At 67.6% G+C, this 6968-nt stretch overlaps 1 pseudogene; it reads left to right on the top strand.

Annotated features, from left to right (window-relative positions):
- LOC141955376 (uncharacterized) overlaps window positions 1-2616 on the top strand; it is a 38942-nt pseudogene extending 36326 nt beyond the window's left edge.
- Window positions 2617-6968: the final 4352 nt, after the last annotated feature.

The raw sequence follows: 6968 nt of genomic DNA on the forward strand, positions 1-6968 counted from the left end.
GCCAAAGACCGAGCCAAGATCAAAGCCCAGCCTCGAGCCAAGTCAAGACCAGAGCCGACACCTGAACCCAGCCCAAAGCCGAGACAAGACGAGCCCAGAGACAATCCCTGAGCCCAGCCCAGAGCTGAGCCGCGCCAAGCCCGGAGCCAATACCCGAGCCCATCCCAGAGCCGAGTCGAGCGAAGTCCAGAGCCAATCCCTGAGCCCATCCCAGAGCTGAGCCGAGCCCAGAGACAATCCCCTAGACCAGCCCAGAGGCCAGCCCAGAGCCGAGCAGTGCCCAGAGCCTGGCCCGAGGCGAGAGGAGACGAGCCCAGAGCCGAGGCTCGAGCCGAGTCCAGAGCCAATCCCCGAGCCCATCCCAGAGCCGAGCCGAGTCCAGAGCCAATCCCGAGCCCATCGATGATCCCCTAGACCAGCCCAGAGCCCAGCCCAGAGCCGAGCCGAGACCAGAGACCGGCCCGAGGCGAGAGGAGACGAGCCCAGAGCCGAGGCTCGAGACAAGTCCAGAGCCAATCCCCGAGCCCATCCCAGAGCCGAGCCGAGACCAGAGCCTATCCCTGAGCACAGCCCAGAGCCGAGCCGAGCCAGCCCAGAGCCGAGCCTCGAGCCGATACCCGACCCCAGCCCAGAGCCCAGCCCAGAGCCAATCCGAACTGAACCCAGAGCCGAGTATAGCCGAAGACCGAGCCGAGCTCAAAGCCCAGCCTCGAGCCGAGTCAAGACCAGAGCCAATACTTGAACCCAGCCCAAAGTCGAGAGAAGACGAGCCCAGAGACGAGCCCAGAGACAATCCCCGAGCCCAGCCCAGAGCCGAGCCGCGCCGAGCCCGGAGCCGAGACCCGAGCCCAGCCTAGAGCCGAGCCGCGCTGAGCCCAGAGCCCAGCCTCTGGCCGAGCCAAGAGCTCAGCCTAGAGCCGTGCCGAGCCGAGTCCAAGTCCGAGCCGCGCTGAGCCCAGCCCAGAGCCGAGCAGAGCCGAGCCCAGAGACCGGTCACGAAACGAGCCTCAAGCCGAGCTCCGAGCGCAGCTCACAGACGAGCCGAGCCCAGAGAACGGCCCCAGTAGAGCCACAAGCCGAGCCCCGATCCCAGCCTATAGCCGAGCCGAGCCGAGCCTCGCCAAGCACCGAGCCTCGCCCAGAGTGCAGAGCCGATACCCTAGCCCAGCCCAGAGCCGAGCCGCGCTGAGCCCAGAACCGAACCGAGAGCCGAGCCCCAAACCCAAACTAGAGCCCAGAGGAGACGAGCCCATAACCGAGCCTGGAGCCGAGCCCAGAGCCGAGCCTCAAGCCCAGCCTAGAGCCGAGCCCCGAGGCCAGCTCACAGCCGAGCCGAGCCGAGCCCAGAGACCGGCCCGAGCTGAGCCTCGAGCCGAGCCCAGCCTAGAGTCAAGACGAGCCGAGCCCAGAGACGATCCCCTAGACCAGCCCAGAGGCCAGCCCCGGGCCGAGCAGAGCCCAGATAACGGCCCGAGGCGAGAGGAGACGAGCCCAGAGCCAAGGCTCGAGCCGAGTCCAGAGCCAATCCCTGAGCCCATCCCAGAGCCGAGCTGAGCCGAGACCACAGCCGATCCCTGAGCCCAGCCCAGAGCCGAGACAAGCCAGCGCACAGCCAAGCCTCGAGCCGAGCACCGAACCGATCCCCGAGCCCAGCCCAGAGCCGAGCCGAGCCCAGAGACCGGCCCCGAAACACGCCTCGAGCCGATCGCTGAGCCCAGCGACCCTACCCGAGCCTAGCCTTGAGCCGAGCCAAGACAAGAGCCGATCCCTGAGCCCTGAGCTGAGCCTCGAGATGAGCCCCAAGACAATCCCCGCGCCCAGTCCAGAGCCGAGGCGAGCAGAGTCCAGAGCCGAGCCCCGAGCCGAGCCTAGTGCCCAGCCAAGAGCCCAGCCCCAAGCCCAGCCAAGAGCCGAGCCGAGCCCAGAGACCGTCCCCGTGCCAAGCCTCGAGCAAAGCCCCGAGCCCAGCCGAGCACAGAGCCCAGAGCCGAGCCTCGAGACGAGCCCAGAGACAATCCCCAAGCCCAGAATAGAGCCGAGCCGAATCGAGTCCAGAGCCGAACCCAGAGCCGAGACCTGAGCCCAGCCTAGAGCCGAGCCGACTCGAGTCAGAGCCGAGCGCAGAGCCCAGCCTAGAGCCGAGCCGAGCCGAACCCAGAGACCAACACCGAGCCCGGCCTAGAGCCGGGAGGAGTCAGAGCCGAGCCCAGAGCAGAGCCTCGAGCCGAGCCCCAGCCAAGCCTAGAGCCGTGTAGAGCCGAGCCCGGAGCCCAGAGCCGATCTCCTAGCCCAGCACAGAGCCGAGCCACGCCGAGTCCAGAGCTCAGCCCCAAGTCCAACCTAGATCCGAGCCGAGCACAGCCCAGATCCGAGCCTCGAGCCGATACCCGACCCCAGCCCCGAGCCCAGCCCAGAGCCGAGCCGAGCCCAGAGATCGGCCCGAGCCGAGAGGAGATGAGCCCAGAGCAGAGCCTCAAGCCCAACCTAGAGCACAGCCCTGAGGCCAGCTCACAGCCGAGCCGAGCCGAGTCCAGAGCCAATCCCCGAGCCCATCCCAGAGCCGAGCCGAGTCCAGAGCCAATCCCAAGCCCATCCCAGAGCTGAGCCCAGAAATGATCCCCTAGACCAGCCCAGAGGCCAGCCCCGGGCCGAGCAGAGCCCAGAGACCGGCCCGAGGCGAGGAGACGAGCCCAGAGCCAAGGCTCGAGCCGAGTCCAGAGCCAATCCCCGAGCCCATCCCAGAGCCGAGCCGAGTCCAGAGCCAATCCTGAGCCCATCGACGATCCCCTAGACCAGCCCAGAGCCCAGCCCAGAGCCGAGCCGAGACCAGAGACCTGCCCGAGGCGATAGGAGACTAGCCCAGAGTTAGAGGCTCGAGCCGAGTCCAGAGCCAATCCCCGAGCCCCTCCCAAAGCCGAGCCGAGACCAAAGCCTATCCCTGAGCACAGCCCAGAACCGAGCCGTGCCAGCCCAGAGCCGAGCCTCGAGCCGATACCCGACCCCAGCCCAGAGCCCAGCCCAGAGCCGATCCGAACCGAACCCAGAGCCGAGTATAGCCGAAGACCGAGCCGAGCTCAAAGCCCAGCCTCGAGCCGAGTCAAGACCAGAGCCGATACCTGAACCCAGCCCGAAGCCGAGAGAAGACGAGCCCAGAGATGAGCCCAGAGACAATCCCCGAGCTCAGCCCAGAGCCAAGCCGCTCTGAGCCCAGAACCCAACCGAGAGCCGAGCCCCAAACCCAAACTAGAGCCGAGAGGAGACGAGCCCATAGCCGAGCCTCGAGCCGAGCCCAGACCTGAGCCCCGAGCCCAGCCTAGAGCCGAGCAGAGCACAGAGATCCGCCGGAGCCGAGAGGAGACGAGCCCAGAGACGAGCCTCGAGCCCAGCCTAGAGCCGAGCCCCGAGGCCAGCTCACAGCCGAGCCAAGCCGAGCCCAGAGCCCAGCCTCGAGACGAGCCTCGCCAAGCGCCGAGCCTCGCCCAGAGCCCATAACCTAAGCCAGACAAGAGATGAGACGAGCCCAGAGCCGAACCTCGAGCCGAGCCCCAAGCCGAGCTGAGTCCAGAGCCAATCCCCGAGCCCATCCCAGAGCCGAGCCGAGCCCAGAGACGGCCCGAGCCGAGAGGAGACGAGCCCAGAGCCGAGCCTCAAGCCCAACCTAGAGCCGCGCCCCGAGGCCAGCTCACAGCCGAACCGAGCCCAGAGACCTGCCCGAGCTGAGCCTCGAGCCGAGCCCCGAGCCCAGCCTAGAGTCGTGGCGAGCCGAGCCCAGAGCCCAGCCTCGAGCCCAGCCTCGCCAAGAGCCGAGGCGAGTCCAGAGCCGATACCCTAACGCAGAGCAGAGACAAGCCCAGAGTCGAGGCTCGAGCCGAGCCCCGAGCCGAGCCGAGTCCAGAGTGCAGAGCCGATACCCTAGCCCAGCCCAGAGGCGAGCCGCGCTGAGCCCAGAATCGAACTGAGAGCTGAGCCCCAAAATCAAACTAGAGCCGAGAGGAGACGAGCCCATAGCCGAGCCTCGAGCCGAGCCCAGACCTGAGCCCCGAGCCCAGTCTAGAGCCGAGCAAAGCGCAGAGACCGGCCCGAGCCGAGAGGAGACGAGCCCAGAGCCGAGCCTCGAGCCCAGCCTAGAGCCGAGCCCCGAGCCCAGCTCACAGCCGATCCGAGCCGAGCCCAAAGACCGGCCCGAGCTGAGCTTCGAGCCGAGCCCAGCCTAGAGTTGAGACGAGCCGAGCCCCCAGCCCAGCCTAGAGCCGAGCAGACCCGAGTCAGAGCCGAAACCAGAGCCCTGCCTAGAGCCGAGCCGAGCCGAATCCAGAGACCAGCACCAAGCCCAGCCTAGAGCCGAGCCAAGCCGAACCCAGAGACCAGCACCGAGCCCAGCCTAGAGCCGAGACGAGTCAGAGCTGAGCACAGAGCAGAGCCTCGAGCCGAGCCCCAGCCAAGCCTAGAGACGCGTCGAGCCGAGCCCAAAGCCCAGAGCCGATCTCCTAGCCCAGCCCAGAGCCGAGCCACGACGAGTCCAGAGCTCAGCCCCAAGTCCAACCTAGATCCGAGCCGAGCACAGCCCAGAGCCGAGCCTCGAGCCAATACGGGACCCCAGCGCCGACGCCAGCCCAGAGCCAAGCCGAGCCCAGAGACCAGCCCGAGTGGAGAGGAGACGAGCCTCGAGCCGAGCCTCAAGCCCAACCTAGAGCACAGCCCTGAGGCCAGCTCACAGCCGAGCCGAGCCGAGCCCAGAGACCGGACTGAGCGGCGCCTCGAGCTGAGCCCAGCCTCGAGACGAGCCTCGCCAAGCACCGAGCCTCGCCCCGAGCCCATACCCTAATCCCGACCAGAGATGAGACGAGCCCAGAGCCGAACTTCGAGGCGACTCCGAGCCGAGCCGAGTCCAGAGCCAATCCCCGAGCCCATCCCAGAGCCGAGCCGAGCCCAGAGATGGCCCGAGCCGAGAGGAGACGAGCCCAGAGCCGAGCCTCAAGCCCAACCTAGAGCCGCGCCCCGAGGCCAGCTCACAGCCGAACCGAGCCCAGAGACCTGCCCGAGCTGAGCCTCGAGCCGAGCCCCGAGCCCAGCCTAGAGTCGTGGCGAGCCGAGCCCAGAGCCCAGCCTCGAGCCCAGCCTCGCCAAGAGCCGAGGCGAGTCCAGAGCCGATACCCTAACGCAGAGCAGAGACAAGCCCAGAGTCGAGGCTCGAGCCGAGCCCCGAGCCGAGCCGAGTCCAGAGTGCAGAGCCGATACCCTAGCCCAGCCCAGAGGCGAGCCGCGCTGAGCCCAGAATCGAACTGAGAGCTGAGCCCCAAAATCAAACTAGAGCCGAGAGGAGACGAGCCCATAGCCGAGCCTCGAGCCGAGCCCAGACCTGAGCCCCGAGCCCAGTCTAGAGCCGAGCAAAGCGCAGAGACCGGCCCGAGCCGAGAGGAGATGAGCCCAGAGCCGAGCCTCGAGCCCAGCCTAGAGCCGAGCCCCGAGCCCAGCTCACAGCCGATCCGAGCCGAGCCCAAAGACCGGCCTGAGCTGAGCTTCGAGCCGAGCCCAGCCTAGAGTTGAGACGAGCCGAGCCCCCAGCCCAGCCTAGAGCCGAGCAGACCCGAGTCAGAGCCGAAACCAGAGCCCTGCCTAGAGCCGAGCCGAGCCGAATCCAGAGACCAGCACCAAGCCCAGCCTAGAGCCGAGCCAAGCCGAACCCAGAGACCAGCACCGAGCCCAGCCTAGAGCCGAGACGAGTCAGAGCTGAGCACAGAGCAGAGCCTCGAGCCGAGCCCCGAGCCAAGCCTAGAGACGCGTCGAGCCGAGCCCAAAGCCCAGAGCCGATCTCCTAGCCCAGCCCAGAGCCGAGCCACGACGAGTCCAGAGCTCAGCCCCAAGTCCAACCTAGATCCGAGCCGAGCACAGCCCAGAGCCGAGCCTCGAGCCAATACGGGACCCCAGCGCCGACGCCAGCCCAGAGCCAAGCCGAGCCCAGAGACCAGCCCGAGTGGAGAGGAGACGAGCCTCGAGCCGAGCCTCAAGCCCAACCTAGAGCACAGCCCTGAGGCCAGCTCACAGCCGAGCCGAGCCGAGCCCAGAGACCGGACTGAGCGGCGCCTCGAGCTGAGCCCAGCCTCGAGACGAGCCTCGCCAAGCACCGAGCCTCGCCCCGAGCCCATACCCTAATCCCGACCAGAGATGAGACGAGCCCAGAGCCGAACTTCGAGGCGACTCCGAGCCGAGCCGAGTCCAGAGCCAATCCCCCAGCCCATCCCAGAGCCGAGCCGAGCCCAGAGACGGCCCGAGCCGAGAGGAGACGAGCACAGAGCCGAGCCTCAAGCCTAACGTAGAGCCAAGCCCCGAGGACAGCTCACAGCCGAGCCGAGCCGAGCCCAGAGACCGGCCCGAGCTGAGACTCTAGCCAAGCCCAGCCTAGAGTCGAGACGAGCCGAGCCCAGAGTCGAACCTCGAGCCGAGCCCCGAGCCGAGCCGAGTCCAGAGCCAATCCCAGAGCCCATCCCAGAGCCGAGCCGAGCCCAGAGACCGGCCCGAGCCGAGAGGAGACGAGCACAGAGCCGAGCCTCAAGCCTAACCTAGAGCCGAGCCCCGAGGACAGCTCACAGCCGAGCCGAGCCGAGCCCAGAGACCTACCAGAGCTGAGTCTCGAGCCGAGCTCCGAGCCCAGCCTAGAGTCACGGAGAGCCAAGCCCAGAGCCCAGCCTCGAGCCGAGCCTCGCCAAGAGCCGAGGCGAGTCCAGAGCCGATACCCTAACCCAGACCAGAGACGAGACGAGCCCAGAGCCGAGGCTCGAGCTGAGCCCCGAGCCGAGCCGAGTCCAGAGCCAATCCCCGAGCCCATCCCAGAGCCGAGCCGAGTCCAGAGCCAATCCCGAGCCTATCCCAGAACTGAGCCGAGCCCAAAGACGATCCCCTAGACGAGCCCAGAGGCCAGCCCAGAGCCGAGCAGAGCCCAGAGCCGAGCAGATCCCAGAGCCTGGCCA

The sequence above is a fragment of the Athene noctua genome, unplaced genomic scaffold (genome assembly GCF_965140245.1).
Source record: "Athene noctua unplaced genomic scaffold, bAthNoc1.hap1.1 HAP1_HAP1_scaffold_180, whole genome shotgun sequence".
NCBI classification, from domain to species: Eukaryota; Metazoa; Chordata; class Aves; order Strigiformes; family Strigidae; genus Athene; species Athene noctua.